General features: G+C 32.6%; 1 long non-coding RNA gene across 5 annotated transcripts; it reads right to left on the minus strand.

Moving 5' to 3' along the window:
• Window positions 1–1,679: 1,679 nt before the first annotated feature.
• LOC147513187 (uncharacterized) lies at window positions 1,680–11,724 on the minus strand. Of its 5 annotated transcripts, none has more exons than XR_015215263.1 (5): window positions 10,078–11,724; window positions 9,839–9,988; window positions 7,822–7,929; window positions 3,981–4,198; window positions 1,680–2,137 (listed from the first exon to the last, which is right to left on the minus strand). It is a non-coding gene; the product is annotated as an uncharacterized LOC147513187 (long non-coding RNA). The 5 variants fall into 5 exon arrangements; XR_015215264.1 differs by having other exon boundaries at window positions 1,680–1,925; window positions 2,047–2,137; window positions 9,839–11,724; XR_015215265.1 differs by lacking the exon at window positions 3,981–4,198 and having other exon boundaries at window positions 1,680–1,925; window positions 2,047–2,137; window positions 9,839–11,724.
• Between the last annotated feature and the right edge of the window lie 6,855 nt (window positions 11,725–18,579).

An 18,579-nucleotide genomic window follows, 5' to 3' on the forward strand; every position in this document is an offset into this window, starting at 1 on the left:
ACCCCCACATGCCAATAGTTCTACGACATCGGGTTGTTGCGAGATCCTATATCTCACGGCAGGCAGTTGCTGCGAGATCGCATAATCCACGGCATCAGGTTGCCGCGAGATCCCACATCCCACGGCAATCAGTTGTCGAGGAACATTTTTTTGTTTTTTTTTTTTTTTTTTTTTCACTTCAAATTTTGCGTATTGAACACATACGACATATGGATACCTCATTTTATTTTTTAAAGCTTCTTTATACACTCCAAGAACAACACCAAAACTATGACAAAAAAAATGTACAATCGAGACATAATTTTGTTATCTTGCGACAAATATTTTTATATGCTATAAGAAAAACTTGTGATCAAATTAATGGAGAATAATTTTGATAATTAACACAAGTAAAGACTCCATTTTAGTAAACACAATCATCTTGCGGCAACTAATTTTTTTTATGGTGGCTATTAAAAAAAAAATTTAAAGAAAAAAAGACCCACGGTAACCACCTTTCGTGAGATATGGGATCTCGCGGCAACCCGATAATATGGATTGTGTGATCTCGCGGCAACTTCTTACCGTGAGAGTTTTTTATGTGATTAATGGAAGGGTGGTAGTACATTTGAATTGGTCAAAATGGTGCCAATTCCATAAAGTGAGGTGTCAATACCGCGACCCTTTTTTTATGAAGACACTCACAGTCGAACTTCATTAAGAAAAGCAAAACTCTGCAAAATACAATCTGGAGCAGGCCCAATTGAACACTGTTTAAGAGCCCACTGAGCAAAGATGAGCCTCCCCAACGTTAATCCCTCCAGTCCAACAAAACATTTCAAACACCAAGCATTTCCCCCACAAACTTATTAAAACTAGCTATTTTGCCCGGCCGATGGTCGGACTTGCTACATTGATAGCTAATCATTTAAAAGCCCATAGTCTACTTGAATAAATAATATATTTATTAGAGGGCCTACTACATTGATAGCTAATCATTTAAAAGCCCAGAGTCCACTATAAATTATGGGTTTAACATTTTTATTATTTTTTAACTTCTATTATACAGTTTGTGAAGTTAATTTGGTTGGTTCTATTCAGCCAACATCCATTTATATAAAGCCTATAGTGCATACAATCTTTACGAAACTAAAGAACATTTGTTAACATGAATTTGTTTTTTACACCAATTACAATCACAATTAAACCAATGTATAGTATTATGCAAATAACACTTCTATACTACATTGCCATCTCAAATGCCAAATATTTTATGTGTTGCATAATTCATAAAAGCTGTTAGATGCCACTACATGTTAAATGCAGATTAAATTGCAACTCAACTAATACTTCACATACTGAAATTGAGACTAAGCAAACCTTAATTTAATTTTTCATTTAGTAAGCTAGAAACACTAAAGTTTCTATATAACACATGACATTCTAATAATATCGAAGCAAAAAATTTACTAGTCTTTTATTAAGTTATACAACATTTTTTGTATTAAATTTGACAGAGTTGTGCGTAACTAACCAAACATTGCTAATAACATCAATTTCAAAGTTAAAAAAATTTCATAAACAATCATGTGACAAAAACAATGAAACAAATTGCTAAAGTTGCACCAAACACCCAATTTCACAATCATCAAAATCAAATTGTTTGTGATCACATCTTACACTCCAGAAAATAAATAATCAACCTGAAAACTTATTTACTTAATTCAGTCTAATTCAAAGTTCCAGTCTTTACTAACATAGTTTGGGACAAACTAATAGAATATTGCATAAAACAACAACTCTATACTGGATCTTTCCCAATCCAACGGCAAAGCTCATGCGTCAGCCCTTTGGATGATGCGCGGACATTTTGGTCTTGGTGATCAAAAAGTTCAGGAAGCATCTTCAAAATTCTTTTTGGTGGGACAACTTTTGCTCCAAAGTCACTACACAAACACACACAAAAGGCCAAGTGGCAAAAAGAAAGTATTACGTGTCTTCCAATCAGTTCACATATTGAGAGGTATATACGTAAAGTACATATTCAACAATGAAAACACAACAAACTGTGAATCTTAATGCCTGAAACATGACATCGATAGCTGGCTACAATTGCTTTGGCATTTTTGTTCTTGATTGCCTTCTCCATAGCATCGTCCTAAAGTTCCAAAACCCAGAAGAATATTTAAAAATAATGTATTTTCAAAAAATATTGCTAATAGTAAAAAAAAGGCCAGCAGAAAATGTCTACATTTATGACAACCAAAATTGCCAAATCCAAAGAACTAAGTTCAACTAATAAGCTAAAAAAAATTGTCACTCAATTATCTCCCTCAAAGTAGTACTCCATGGTTTTTGAGTCTGATCAATCGATAACGCATACCTTACGCTTACAGTAGAGCCTGCTGCCACACCTCATGTTGTACATAAAAAAAACTGCAGTTTTTTCCCACAGCAACATAAATTTTCTTCTTAACAAAGCCTAAATCCAGAAATATGTCGTTCTTTATAATAAAAAGAGTGAGTAGTGCAACTGCGGACAAACTTAGATAATTGTATAGCTCATGTGTAGGTTACCATCTGGTATTACCTTCAATCTAGTGACATGAGACTGTTATTTGAGGTACTGCAATGAATCAATCACTTGAAGCAGATCAATCTGCCCTTGTACTTTTTTTGTCACCAAAACAAAATTTCCTTTGTTTTTCATTGATTTCCGAATGGGTCAATTGGACCATTGGGATCAACCAAGTCCGCATACTTATTAGCTAGTGTTGGTCTTTCTTTTCTTCTCCTTCTTGAGTTCAAGTTTATCCATCAGGGACTGACTTTAATATTTGATTTGTCAACCCCTTTGAGACTAACTAATGATCTCCTTACAGAGATACACTAACGTTAGCCATACAAAGAAAAATCTCCTTTCTAAACAATCTGCTTGATCCAACAGATATGATACATGTTGCTCCATCTTACGATGTGCAATTTTGACTACTCTTCCTCCACTCCCCAAAGAAATCTTTGTTTAGGCTTCCAAAGTTGCTTCACCGCCCCTTCTAGAATGGGACATAAGAATAAGTAGTAGAAGAACTGCTAAGTGTAGACTGTGAAAGAGCTCCTTCCACCATTTTAAAGGCACATAGCCTTTTACAATTCAACCCCGCTTCAACCTTTCCCATCTAATCTAAGTTAACTTAATAAGCATGGATAAAATATTGACCAATAAATCATTAACAACTTTATAAACCAACACAGTTGGACGTCCTCACTCAGTTATTAACCCATAGTTTAAACCTAAGCGTGATTATGAGATATTTAGGATACCTAAGCCTGCTAAGACACTTGTACCTAAAGCTCGGATACCAATTTGTATCACCCCAAATCTAAAATAATTATATACCTAAGATAGGTGACTTTTCTGGAATTTTTTTGACATAGTCTCCTCTGTATTTTCGATTTTTCATAAATATAAAACCTGTCATAACTTGAAAATTTAATAAGAATACATCCAAACCAAATATAAAATCTCATACCTTAGTCGTAAATTCAACTACTAAAAGATATACTGATTCGTAGAACCAGCTACTTAACCATCTCGACCAATGTTAGTTAAGTCAAGTAACCAATCCTCGAATAAGAAGAAAACTATAAATATACAAACCACATTCCAGAAACCCTAATACACGACTTATACAATACAACTAACATACATACATCTCCTAGGTTACCAGAACAACCTCAACAAAACCATCTAACCCTATAGTTCATACATAATACCAAACCAACTGTTTTACCTTCAAGAAATTAACATCACCGTATATTAAATCTAATCTCAATAACAAATAAGAAGTGTTTAACAAAGACCAATCCAGCATAAATTTCTTCAACAACCACAATTTAGACTGTTAATATATCGTTCTTTATAATGAAAGGAGTGAGTAGTGCGACTGCAGATAAACTTAGATAATTGTATAACTCATGTGTAGGTTACCATCTGGTGTTACCTTCAATCTAGTGACATGATGAGATTGTGCTTATGGATGGAGTTAGTGCTGTGCAACTACCTTTCCCTCTTGAAGTGGAAGAATTTCAACTGAACCTTTTGTTTGTACTTTGTACTTCAACTGACCATACCCACAGACTCTCTACCTGGACTTCCAAGTCCTTTGACAATCATCTCCTTTTCAAGGGTTTGTTTAATAGCTTTATTTTTATGTCCGCCCTGAAACAAAATTTATTTAAAAATATAAGAGACTTTAAAAAAATTTGAAGCTTGCATTTCAACCATTATCTCGCTCATTCTTAAAAAAAAACTACAAAATGCTACTTCCACTTAAAGAAAACAAAACCCAACCTCAGTTAAGTAGTTGTAAGCAAAACTTATAATTACCAACGGGAAAATCCTAACACAACTTGTTCCGAATTTATTGCTATAGAGTCTCTAGTTGCTAATATTTTAATAGTGCAAAAACGGTCAAATCAAGTGTGAAACACACTCACCGAAACAATGAAATGATAATAGCAATCAAAAAATAAAAACCATACTAAATTATCCAAGATATGATCAAAATATAACCTAATAATTACATAATTCCAGATATAAAGTATAAACACATGCATGAACATAACCATACTCTCAACATTCTGATCAAACAACTCCCCACATTTGCACGATTCCATCATAATATAAACTGCAATATGGTGTAATGTTCTTCAAGGTCTCAAACTTTTAGGTGCGTCTCCTATTTTTTAGTTCTCTACACACAATCAATATTCTCAACTTGGTTATCCTGATTTGCAAGCATAGACCTCTCCTCTGAAGATGAAAAGCAAATTAATAACTTTATTAACCATCACTTACCAAAAAATAATTTATGAGCAAGTACTATCCTGCATGTGCCAATATTAATAAAGGAGCAATAGCTCATGCCAATACTGATCTCCGCCACTAACTTTGCAAAGTATATATTACCTTTGCAACAACTTTGCATTGTTCCATGAGTAGTAATTGAAGACTACATCATTAACAGATTAATAAAATGGTGCACATGATTTTAAATAAGTATATATTACCTTTGCAACAACTTTGCATTGTTCCATGAGTAGTAATTGAAGACTACATCATTAATAGATTAATAAAATGGTGCACATGATTTTAAATGTATGATATTGTCGTGGACAATGGCAGCTGATTTATCTCTGCATGTTCTCGAATTGCCTGAGAAGACACCATTATGCCTCAAACTGTAATGGACGTCTAATGGTGAGAACCCAATACCTCAAAATATAATATTTAGAACACAATGCAATGGCAATAGGTTAAACACAATGCCTAAGTTTATTGTGTTTTGGAGGGAATTTTTAATGAACTTAAGTTTAATCAATCGCTAGAATTTTAGTCGTCTATTTTCATAGTTTCGTCTAAATCGACCGTTTCATCTAACTTAGTGCTTTATCGAACCAAAAGAAAATAATCAATAAAAATCTTATCGAGAAGATAAAATTGCCTACATAAAACTGATAATTATAACAAAAAATATGATAGATCAATAGAGAATACAAAAGTTTTATTTATTAAAGTACTTGAAAATAATAATATACAACACCAACCGTAAAACCATACAAAAAAATAGGTGCATGAAGCAAGATCATATCACCTTCAAGGTTATCAGATGGTTAATCTGAAGCATCCAATAAAAAAAAAAACACACGCTACAATTCTAACCTTTTAGCTTGTTTAGGATCAAGTGTCCATAACTCAGTATCAGGAACACCTAACCGAACTCGACCGATCAACTGAATCATAATACTCATGCCAAAGCCTTACCATAACCTTCCATTGGCTTCACTACTACACCCAACTTCTTTATATTCACCCCAAAAAAAATAACCACTCATTCTTGATGTGCTTGAAAAAATTCATCGTAATTTATTGATATGCAAATTTTTGTAAAAAATTAATCTTTGTTTGAATGTTTACATTGCGCATTTAAATTGTTTGATAAGAAGCTTCTTATATCTATTTCTTATCAAACAATTTAAATGCAATGTATAATAACAATTCCGAACTGTAAATTTTCATTTGTGCCTCTCCCTTTTATTTTTCACAACTTCAAGGTAATGATTTAAAATAATAACCCCAGAAGCAGATTCCAACTCTTAAAATTGTACATAAATAAAAATCTAAGAATCTTCTAAGCAATCAAGAACAATATGTTATAACAGTACCTTGAAAGAAGAAGACGTTTTATGGAGTCGTGAGGAAGATTCACTACTAAAAGAACAGGGAAACAAAAATGACGTAGATCAAATAAGATGTGGTCGTGGAGACATGCTGGTGGTACTTGAATTCAAAAAATCGAAGTTGATGTTGCGTTAGAAGTCTGAAGTTGACGTTGTAGAAGCCTTACACAGCAAGAGCAATATGTTTATACAAATGCCACTGGTATTCCCAAAGGTAAAGGCGAACTCCTATTCAAATAGGCAGAAATATTAGGTGTTGGGGGATATGAGGTAGTTTGTCCATCACATTTGGAAGCCAATGACAAAGAAAGATTATAGATAATATTTCTCACATTCTTGCAAAAGGCATGCATCGACACGTTGAGTAATTGTTAAGAAGGTGTGCACAACTAATATTTCTTAATATTCAAGTAAGACCAATCTTGATGGCTGGGTAGTTCTTGTTTGTAGTTCCATTAATGCTGCAAATTAATTTATTTTATATTAATTATATATGAAAAGAAATGTGAAGTCATTGTTAGCATGGGGGAAGCCCACAAAGTCACATTTGCTTAGCTACAGAAATACTACGATCTCCTCATTGAAATAGATAAGTTGAAGCTCCCCCTGGGTATCCCTCACTATATGGTACGTATCTTTATTAAGAGTGCTAGGTCCCCTTTCCCTGCTTATCTCTATCTCTCCTTAACTCTTCGATAGCATCCAGACTGTCTTATTCCAGTCAACTACGATAAGGGATAAAAAAAAGTAGTAATGCTTTTACACATCGAGATTGGCTTTTCACTTTTCAATTCCCTAGGGCTACTCATCTTCCTATTTAGAGGACTAAGAGTCTCCGTCTTATGAGTGAAAAAGCCATTTTAATAAAAAAAAAATCCCGAGTTTTTGACAATCAGTTGCGCATCAGGGTCTTCAGGCAAATAACCACCATTTCCTTCTACCCCAGGAAATTTGACACTTGGTGATTTCCGCTTATAGCGCAGGTTGGAAACTATCACTTTTTCTTCAAACCTAGGAAAAAAATGAAAAGTTGAACTCCTGATCCAAGTCAAGGTCAACCAACAACAGTCATTCTCGAATCCGCTGAGGTAGCAGCAAACCCTTCTTCCATTCTTTCCTGATCGCTTTTGGGACTAATTAATCCTATAAATGACTAACAGTCTAACATTATTATGTACGTACTAACAGAACCAACACTCCCATAGTCATATGTAGCTAAAGCAATAATAGATCAATATAAATATTTACAAACCTACAATAACACAAACTAAGCTATTTTTGAGTTGATAACACAGGGACCATATACTGATATAAAAATTCTAACAACCACACTAACTAATGCACAATGGCCTTATATTCCAATTCGTATACTTGGTAGCTTGAGAAACTACCCCTTCAAAAACTAAAACTTATCACGAATCACGACTCATAAAACTAAGAATATGTGCCCTTTTTTGCTTTCATTAATATTCTCCCTCATCTATGACAGACGTACCATAGATTAAGTGATCATAATAAGTTATAGCATATAAAGTGGACATCAAACGAAAATTTTAACAATAGAAAGAGAGAGAATAGTAATGGGTTTTGTTGTTGACGTACCTGATCAAATCCACGTTGTCGAGTAGGAACACCGTTGTCACCTAAATTACCATTACATGGTAAAACACCTCAATGAAGACCTGTTGGGACTCTAAGATAATCTGAAATCTGAAAAAAAAAAAAAAAAAAAAAGTGTAACATGTGGATTAAGGTGAGGGAAGAGAAAAATATTATAACTTTGGGTTTAATTAAAAAGTTATTCTTATGTTTTTTTGTATAAATTAATGAACTTAATGAATATGCATGATTTAAGAACATCAATGAAAATAAAATAAAAAATTGTTATCACGACAATGTATATACTTTACCTTTCTATTATCTAATGAGTAGATTATTTTGGTATGTAGGAGTAGAGATATGACATCAAACAATTCACTCTTCTTCAAGGTTTATAATAGATACTTCCAAATATTAATTAAAAACCAAAACGTCCACAAATAATCATGCATAATAGCCACAAATAATCATTTTATACTTCCAAATATGACATAAAGATGCATGTATTCTTTCGACTTCTACCTGAACCAAAGGAATGAAATTTTTTTGACTTAATTTCAGGTTACCGTATAATGATTGCACTTAATCTCATATTCCATAAGCTTACTAAGATACACCTATGAATACATATATTTGTACTATGCTATTATGTAATGGTATCCCATGTAGTATATACTGAGTTCTGTTGATTGCCTATCCTTGTATCAGTCATCTTATGAAAGTAGATGACATTTGCTCATTTGAATTGGCTTCTAAAAAATCCCTTGAGACTTATGTTTTCCTTCTTGGATACCTAATGGCCTAGTGATTGAAATGCTTTGTTATACTCTTGACTACTGAAGCATGCCCAAGAGTTGCTACATGTTTTAAAAGTATTCACCATAAATATCTTATCTAAATTTACTTCATATTCCTTAATTGCAAAATTGTACATCCATTATACACTATCTTCATGATCAACTCCAACAGGCTTCAATATAAGTCTCAACTTCCCCACTTCTGTCAAGTCGTTCGCTATTCTGAAATTAGTTTCATCAAACATCAGTAAGGTTACAGTTTCATAAACCCAAATAGACACAATTTCATATCTCTAAGTAGTCCATCACTGTGCCCAACCCATATGTTATTTTGACACTGCTAAGATTAAGTCTCGTGTCCATAAACAAAACTTCTGAAAAAACCTTACAGTGAATACTGTCCCATAAACTGTCCATCAATTGTATGAGATGTCAATACCTTAAAGCAAATTGAATACCATCTAGTCCGCATCTACATAACAAAACTCGTCCCAATTTAGTGGATACTCTAAAGCAACTTCAAGGAGTCGATGATGAATGTCATTTGAATTATTAGTTGAGTGTGGTGCCTGTTACGATCATTTGACCATGGCCCCTGTACTAACCTCTAGTTATTATATATATATTCTATTTTTCTATTTTTGCCGCTTAAGAGAAAAAGACATAAAAAGAAAAATATTACTTGATACTTCATATCTAATGAACTACATGAGGCTCGAAACATCTCTGTATAACTACATGAGAAATCAATGAAGACATACATCCCTGTATGAATATAGTAATATAGCTTATATAGTCATTACGAAAAACAAACATGATGATTGTAAAGTATTACAAAAATCATTTAATGACCATAGGCAAATGAAAAATGATTTTCTATAAACATGCTGGTTGTATAATATATATATGACGTCATTTTCTACTTTCCATTACTTATAGCTAACTCTCTTTTACCTTCATAGCAAAGCCTAAATGAATAGATTGACGTTATGATTTCTTGCTCTATAGCCCTATATGGCTATACCAACACACAAAACTAAAAGATAAAAATAATTGACAATAAGAACGCAATCGGAAAGTGAGCAGTCACTAAGTCATGCTTTCTTGATCTATAACACATAGAAAACTAAAGAATTAAAGAACCCAATTCATTGCCAAAAATACTATGTATGATGAAAACACAACTTGTAGTTAACATATATAAAGGCAGTGAAATAGATTACCTTAGACTTTAAAATTCATAAGTGACAATAGCATCTATAAATCCAATCAGCGGTAGGATTTCACAATGGTTCATAGTCATGAAACCTTCCGCATGACGACCTTCCAGTTTCTCTGTTACAACATTTTTAATCACCAACTCAATAACAGACCTATTAGAGGTGACATTAAGAGATTAAATTTAGAAGACCATCATTGAATAGTTAACTTACTTGTTAAAGAATGAAAGTCACAAACTTACCTGTTAGACTAACATTGTACAAAATAGAAAATAGAAAATGTAAAATCTCGATAGAAGCTTCGCAATGATTTGCATGTTATTGGATTCAATATTCAAAACTAAAAACTAAAAAATAAAACCCAATAAGTAAATAGAATCCAATCAAGAGCAAAATGAGTAATAAAAGCCAATCAAAACCTTTTGGAAACAAATATTTAACGTGCCTGTTACATTTCTACAATACTAAGACTGACTGAATCTACCACTCTCAACAGTATCAAACACCAAGCTAGTTCCATGCCAAACTTGAGAACTTCTCCTTCTACACAACATGACACTGTTAATCAGTTATCATCCATTCTTTCCCGAAAATTCCAAGTCATAAAATGATTTCTTAAACTATCAATATATGTTAACTATGCCCAGTAACAATCTAATGAATTACTATCAAACTAAGTTAGACAGGCCCAGCAAACCTTACAAATGAATTCTTCAACTATCAACATATCTTATCTAGGAGCAGAAAACAAATTACTAAATCTTTAATATTCATCCCTTCCCCCCTGCCCCAACCTCCTTTCCCATCCTCTTATCTTGTAAGGAAAGACTCTTCCCCTATTTAACACAATCCTCAGCACAAAACAACAACAATCCAATTGAGCCCGTCGTATCAGCACCCAAAGAAGACACTGCCCATCAGAGAGACTCAATTTTTATATATCACAATCAAGAAATGAAAAAATCAACTATCAAGCTGATTTCATGTCAACCACAGGGTGCCAAAATTAAAATGTTGTTGAGGACAGAGAAAGAAGGTGAGCCATGGCTTTTGGATGTCTTTTTCAAACTTTCGACACAAAACCATATCCCTTATAGCAAAGGATGCTCCAACGCAATTTTCACAACCTTAACTATTTCTCTCTTTATATTCCTTTCATTTTCCGCCTCCCTTGAAACCAGAAAGAAAACTCCAAGAGATGAATAACTCCAACTAAAATTAAATATTTTTTCAAAAAACACGAAAAAACAATTTTTTGAAAAAATAAGCCCTAAACACCCACTAAAGGAAGAGAAAATTTTACCGTTGCTAATGAAGGAGTAAGAATAGAGGAAATGAAAACAACAAATAAAAATGGGAAATTGGAGGGGTTTAGAAGTTATCAAATTGTTCTATTTTCAATTCCAATACAAGCATTCTCATTATAACAAAATTAAAAATCAAAATCAAATCTCATCAACAAATCCAGCAACTTCCTCCGCAAAATTACCCAAATAAACATTGCATGCCTTCATAATATAACAAAAATTTAATCCTCGTCGCAATTATGAATTAAAGTATACATGTCAGATGGAATAGATTCAAGGAAATTGAAAATTAATGATTTAGGATTTGGGTTTTGGGAAGAGGTTTTAGAAAGATGATGGGTTTTAGAAAGATGTCAGATGGAGTAGATTCTAAGGTTTTCCACTTTCGAAGTTGCCATTTTTTGCTTTTCCCTTTTAATAAACATGTACAAAATAGAAGCTGCTAGAAGTATCAATAAAGCCATTTTTTTTTTTGGGTTGGGGCAAAAATCAGAGCTTCTGTTTTGTTGTTGAGAGAGGCGAGAGAATGAATTGAGAAAGGAAGAGAGAGGTTGGGAGGGCGAACAACCTGTTTTTATTTTTGACTTTCTGCTTTTAGGTTTATTTTTACTTCGCAGACGTGTGGATTTGCCTTTCTTTTTTTTTTTTTTTTTTTTTTTTTTTTTTTTTAATTTTTTATTTTTTTTCTGCTGAAGCTAACGTGTCCACCTTAGAAAAAAAAAAGAGGACTGATGTGTTTCACTGGGAGCATTATCCACTACTCAATATTAATGGTATTTGATATGTATTTACCACAAAATATTGCAATATATAATATACTTTGTAGGGATAGAGCCGATGGAACTGTACTTTAACCTGAACTGAAGGCCCACAAAGTGAAAATACGTGTAAGACTTTGAAGAAGTCTGATCTAAAAAAACAAATACTTCAAAGTTTATTTGATTGGAAGATAAGATTGCCCTTTGATGACTATCTATTACGTTTCTGAATTTGGAATTATTAAACTTGGGTTAACTGAGATACCACCCATTTGATATGTTTTTTTTTTTTTTTTTTTTTTTTTAAAGATATCCATGTTTTGAAAATCAAGACCCTACAAACGTCTCCCGAAGTATTTTGTAGTGACCAAAACACCCATATTTTTCATTACCCCTTGTAAATAGATAAAAGAGGTCGTCTACCGCGAGAATATCCTCATAGGGACAAGAATCCGCAACCGTTGGATGTGTAATTCAGGAAATTAAAAACAAAAAGGATGAGGAAAAAGATAAGAGGATGTTACATTTCCAGACACATAAACGGTCCACAATCCCTTATCCCGAATATCTTCGGGGTAGCTGGAGCTAGGAGTGTAAAAAAAAACCGTTAACCCATCATCCGGTAGGGTACCCGGTCTTCACCCGCCACCCAAACCCGCACCGACCCAAAAATAGACCCGCCCCGCTCCGCCACCGTTTTTATGTGGTCGGGCTATGGGTGTAGGTTCTATGCTCAAATCCGACCAGTCAAGACACCCGACCCGCACCGTGTCAAAAGCCGTTGACCCAACCCCGTTGACCCGCACAATTTCAAGACTCTAACTCTAATATTTTTGCATTTTGTTTATATTTTCTTTTAACTTTTGTAAGAATTTGAGATATATGAACACAAACTTATGAGTTCAACATCAATTTCAAATATTCAAGTTTGAACATTGGGCAAATATCAAAAGTTTAAATTCAACTTTCAAATTTTGGAGAAGATGAATAATTCATCCTTGTATTAATTTCGAATTTTTTTAGTTTATATTTTATTGTTTTGTACTATAGAACCTCGCTCCCATCTTCATTTTATCATGCTATGGAAAATAATCAATTTACAAATGGTAAATCAGGAGAAAAAAGTTTCAAATTTACAAATATGGTTTTGGGTTCAAGTTCAAGTTTTTGTATTTTTGTTTATTTTTTATTGATTGATTCTATTTTTTTCTCTATGTTGTGAATTGGAAATATATTACTTGCAGAATTAGAGAGTTTTTTTTTTTTTTTTTTTTTTGAAATTGGGTTAAAATGATAATTTCCACCCGACCCGGATGACCCGCCCGAAACCCGCCCGTAAGCTGTCCCAACAGGCCGGGTGATGGTACTAAAACATGACACTTCAACCCGTTCCGCTCCGTCGGGAACCACTGGATTTGTATCTCCTAGACCCACCCCGACCCGACCCATCACTATTTGACCCGTGATTGACCCGGCCCGCCCCGTATTACACCCCTAGCTAGATGGAGCCTAGATTAAACTATTTGGGATACCCCTATTACAAGGGTATTTTGGTTAGTGCAAAAATACTTCGCGTTAGTTGGGGCATATCCTTAGATATATATTATAGATATACCCTCTTGGCTCTATTTTTCAAGGCTTCACAGAGTCTCCAATTTTTTGTAAACTCTAATACTAATTACGAAAAAAAAAAGAATTCAAAATCCTTAGATATATATTATAGTTGTACCCTCACCGATCTATTTTTTGGAGCACTTACAGAGACTCCAGTTTTTTCTAAACTCTATTACTAATTATGAAAAAGTATGATATAAATAAAAAAAATAATCCCATCTAGAGTTTCACAGAGTCTCCAACTTTTCCTAAACAATATAGCTAATTACAGAAGAAAAAAAAATGAGACAAAAAACTAAATTGCTAAAAACAATAGTTTCAACCAAAAATGATTTTCCTAAAACCCTTACGCCACAAATAATAGTTTCCACACTAATCTCAGGTGAAGTTTAACATAACAAAGTTTCTTTCTAGAAAATGACAAGGAAACTATGAAAGAACAAAGGAAAAAATGAATTGAGTTGCTTGAACATTTACTTTATGCATTTGTTAACCACACATGTGACTGAGAAAAAAGGAAAGAAAGTAAACTAATTATAAAATAAGTAACAGTGTACACCCAAAACAAATAAAATTGTATTGTATGCACACTATATATATAGGCCTAACAAATAAAATTGGATTAATTTGATATGCCATCCACTATGGGATTTAGACATTTAGTCATAGTTAAGGATTTCAAACACCACAATCCCAGCCATGATAATTACGACATATTCCAATTAAATTTCTGAATTTTATAATTTCTAATTTTAGCGGAATAACGAGATTCAGTTAAAGCGGATGTTGGCTTAAATGAATTATATAACTATTGATTTAGTTAAAGTGGACGTTGGGCTTAAATAAATTATATACCAAACCAAAACAAAACAAATTACATGTGGAAAATTAAATTATACAAAAAATAACATCACAAAATATATAATAGAAAATGAAAAAAATAAATAAATAACAGCAAACCAATAATGACAAATATTTTAAAATATATATAATACTGCATGAAACTAATGTCAGAGAACAATTAACGGGAAACAGAAAACTAGATGCAAATGCATCGAACTAACCTTAAATAATATTTAACGGAAAATTAGAAATTAGATGCACATGCAAGCATTAAACTAATCTTAAAAAATAATTAATGGACAATCGGAATATGGATACAACTGCATTAAACTAACCTCAAATAATCATTAACAGGAAATCAAAACTTGGATGCAAATATATCGAACTAACATAAAAAAATAATTATCGGGAAATCGGAAATTGGATGCAAATGCATTGAACTAACCCTCAGAGATTAAATTAACGGGAAATCGGAAACTGGATGCAACTATATTGAACTAACCTAAAAAAAATTAACTATAAATTGGAAATAGGATGCAAATGCGTGAAACTAATATTAAAAATTAATTAACGGGAAATTGGAAACTGGATGCAATTACATTGAACTAATTTCAAAAAATAAATTGGATACAAATGCATTGAACTAACCTCAAGAAATAATTAACAAAAATCGAAAACTGGATGCAAATTCATTGAACTAACCTCAAACAATAATTAATGGGAAATCAGAAACTAGATGCAAATGCAACCTCATCGAATAATAAACGAGAAATCGGAAACTGAATGCAAATGTATTAAACTAATCTCAAAGAGTGATTAACGAGAAATCGGAAACTGGATGCAAATACATTGAACTGACCTCGAAGAACAATTAACAGGAAATTGGATGCAAATGCATTTAACTAACTGCAAAGAATAATTAATAAGAAATCAGAAACTAGATGCAACTGCATTGAACTAACCTTAAAAAATAAATATCAGAAAATCAGAAACTAGATGCAAATGTATTGAACTAATCTCAAAATATAGTTGTGTTATATATTGTGAGAATGTCTCGATAAGTATAGTTTTGCATTTAAAATGGTGTTTATCTTATTTATTTTTCGTATGATTGGGAACACCTTACTATTCAAGTAGCTTTAATATGAACTTTCTTTTTTATTAGACAATCTCACAAAACTTCAATCAAACTTCTATTATTAAACAACCAAATGAAGTTGAAGGGTTTTATCAATGGTGAGTTATTTTTTTTTAATAGAGAGTACGTGGAGTTTTCATGTTATAAGAAATTTGGATGAGTGATCAATATAATATTTGTATATAATAGTTCTGCATATATAGTTGCATATATTTTTTAGAATAATTAATATAACAGGACTCGTTCGTAGATAATCTTTGAAAATCCCACATAGTGAGTCAGGTATAATTTATAGAATAATTAACGGGAAATTGGGAACTGGATAATCTTTGATGATCCCATATAATAAATCAAACATAATTTATTTTTCTGTCATGTTTGCAAGGACACTACAGATGGATCAGTAGAAAGTTGGTATTACACACCACATTGGATAATTAAAAGGAAATCGAAAACTGGATTCAAATACATTGAACTGAGCTCAAAGAGTAGTTAACGGGAAATCAGAAATTTTATGCAAATGCAATAAACTAAACTAAAAAATAATTAATTATAAATCGAAAACTGGATGCAATTGCATTAAACTAACATCAGAGAATAACTAGCGGGAAATTAAAAATTGGATGCAAATCCTTGAAAAATATTTAACGGGAAATTGGAAATGGTATACAAAAATGCATCAAACAAACCCCAAATAATAATTAACGGAGAATCGAAAATTGGATGCAAATGCATTGAACTAACCTAAAAAAATAATTAGCCTGAAACAAAAACCGAATGCAACTGCATTGAACTAACCTCATAGAATAATTGGCGGGAAATCAGAAACTAGATGCAAATGCAATGAAATAACCTCAAAGAATAGTTAACAGGAAATCAGAAACCGAATGAAATTGCATCAAACTAACCTCAAAGCATAAATAATCAAAAATCATAAACTAGATGCATATGTATTGAACTAACATCAAAGAGTTATTAATGAGAAATCGAAAACTGGATGCAAATACAATGAACTAATCTAAAGACTAATTAACGAAACATCGAAAAATGGATGCAACTATACTGAACTAACCTCAGTGAATAATTAATGGAAAATCATAAATTTAATGCAACTGTATTGAATAAATCTCAAAAAATAATTAATGGGAAATAGAAAACTTGATGCAAATGTATTGAACTAACCTCAAAGACCAATTAATGAGAAATTAAAAATTAGATACAACTGTATTGAACTAACCTCAAAGAATAATTAACGGAAATCGGAAATTGAATGCAACTGCATTAAACTAAAATCATAGATTAACTAACTCGCCAGGAAATCAGAAATTGGATGCAATATCCTTGATAAATATTTAACGGAAAATTGGAAACTGAATGCAAATACATTGAAATAACCTCAAGGAATAGTTAATTGGAAATCGGAAACCGGATGTAACTACATCGAACTACCCTTAAAGCATAAATAACTGGAAATTGGAAGCTATATGCGAACTAACCTCAAAAAATAATTAACAAGAAATCAGAAACTGGATGCAGATGTATTGAACTAACCTCAAAGAGTAATTAACGAGAAATTAGAACATGGATGCAAATGCAATGAACTAATCTCAAAGAGTAATTAACGAAACATTGAAAACTAGATGCAACTGCACTGAACTAACCTCAAAGAATAATTAATGGGAAATCAGAAACTTGATACAACTACATTGAATTAACCTCAAATAATAATTAATAGGAAATCAGAAACTAGATGCAACTACATTGAATTAGCCTCAAAGAACAATTAACATAAAATCGGAAACTTGATGCAAATGCATTGAACTAACCCCTAAACATAGTTGTATCATATGTAGGGAGAATATAATGTCTCAACAAGTATAGTTTTGCATTTTAAGTAGTGTTTATTATAATTTTTTTATTATGATTGGGAATGTCTTGCTATTCAAGTAGCTTCGTTCAATATCATCTTCACCACATTGGGCATTCTCACAAAGTTTCAATCAAACTTCTATTATTAAACCTAACAACAAAAATAAGTCGATGAGTTTTATCAAGGTTTGGTGTTTTCTTTTTGTAGAGAGTGATGCAAGAAATTTGAATGAGTGATTAATATAATTTCCATATCTCATAACTATGCATAGTTGCTAATATTTTAATATAACATAATGACACCCGTTCGTAGGACGGGTTTGAAAGCTAATATATCTTAATTTTCAAAACAGAGGCTCTAAAAATATTTATCTAACGGGTACCTCAAATTAACTTATTAAGACCTAGCAGAAAGTTGGTGCCGGGTCTCCTACAACGAAAGAACGATCCGTATGTGCTTTTAATATTCGTATGCACTAATATCATATCATTTCTTTCCTAAAGTCATAAACTTAAGTGAGTGAGTAACTAACTACCTTTGTAGTAAAAAACATAAACGAGCCAATGCTTCAAAAGAGTAAAAGTGTGGCAACGGAAGTCTAATATTGCTTTCACAAACCAGAAAAGTATACAATCAGAACTATGAGTTAAGTTACCAACCTATCAGGAGTTCACCAGTTCCTAAAACAAACATCTAAAATACCTTAGAAACAATAATAAAGCCATAGTCCAACCCAAAACTAACAGCGGCCACATATCATTAAACCAGATTAAAGTTACACTCAATATTTGATGATGGATACACCGATATATATTTATCACCATTAATTTAGGTATTTGTTACTGACGGACTCCATATTGTGTTGGGCAGACCCAAAAAAAACAATTATTACAAATGTGTCATTGGTCTCAAAAAGTCCAAAAAAAAAACAATTATTACAAGTGTGTCATTGGTCCCAAAAAGTTGAATTCGAAAACCCCAAGCTTAAACGACCCGGCTAGGTCGTTCGTTGTACAAACCAAACGGTCTGGTCACACCGTCTGGACTAAGTCCAAAACGATGTAGCCATGTCGTTTGGGATTTAGACTTAGAAAAAAACTTACCGGTGTGGTCACATCGTTTGGACTAAGTCCCAAACGACTTGGCCACACCGTTTGAAACTTAGTCCAAACGATGTGCCCACACCGGTCAAGAGGCCAAAAAACAGAACTTTA

Source organism: Coptis chinensis, chromosome 3 (assembly GCF_015680905.1).
Source record: "Coptis chinensis isolate HL-2020 chromosome 3, ASM1568090v1, whole genome shotgun sequence".
Lineage (NCBI taxonomy): Eukaryota > Viridiplantae > Streptophyta > Magnoliopsida > Ranunculales > Ranunculaceae > Coptis > Coptis chinensis.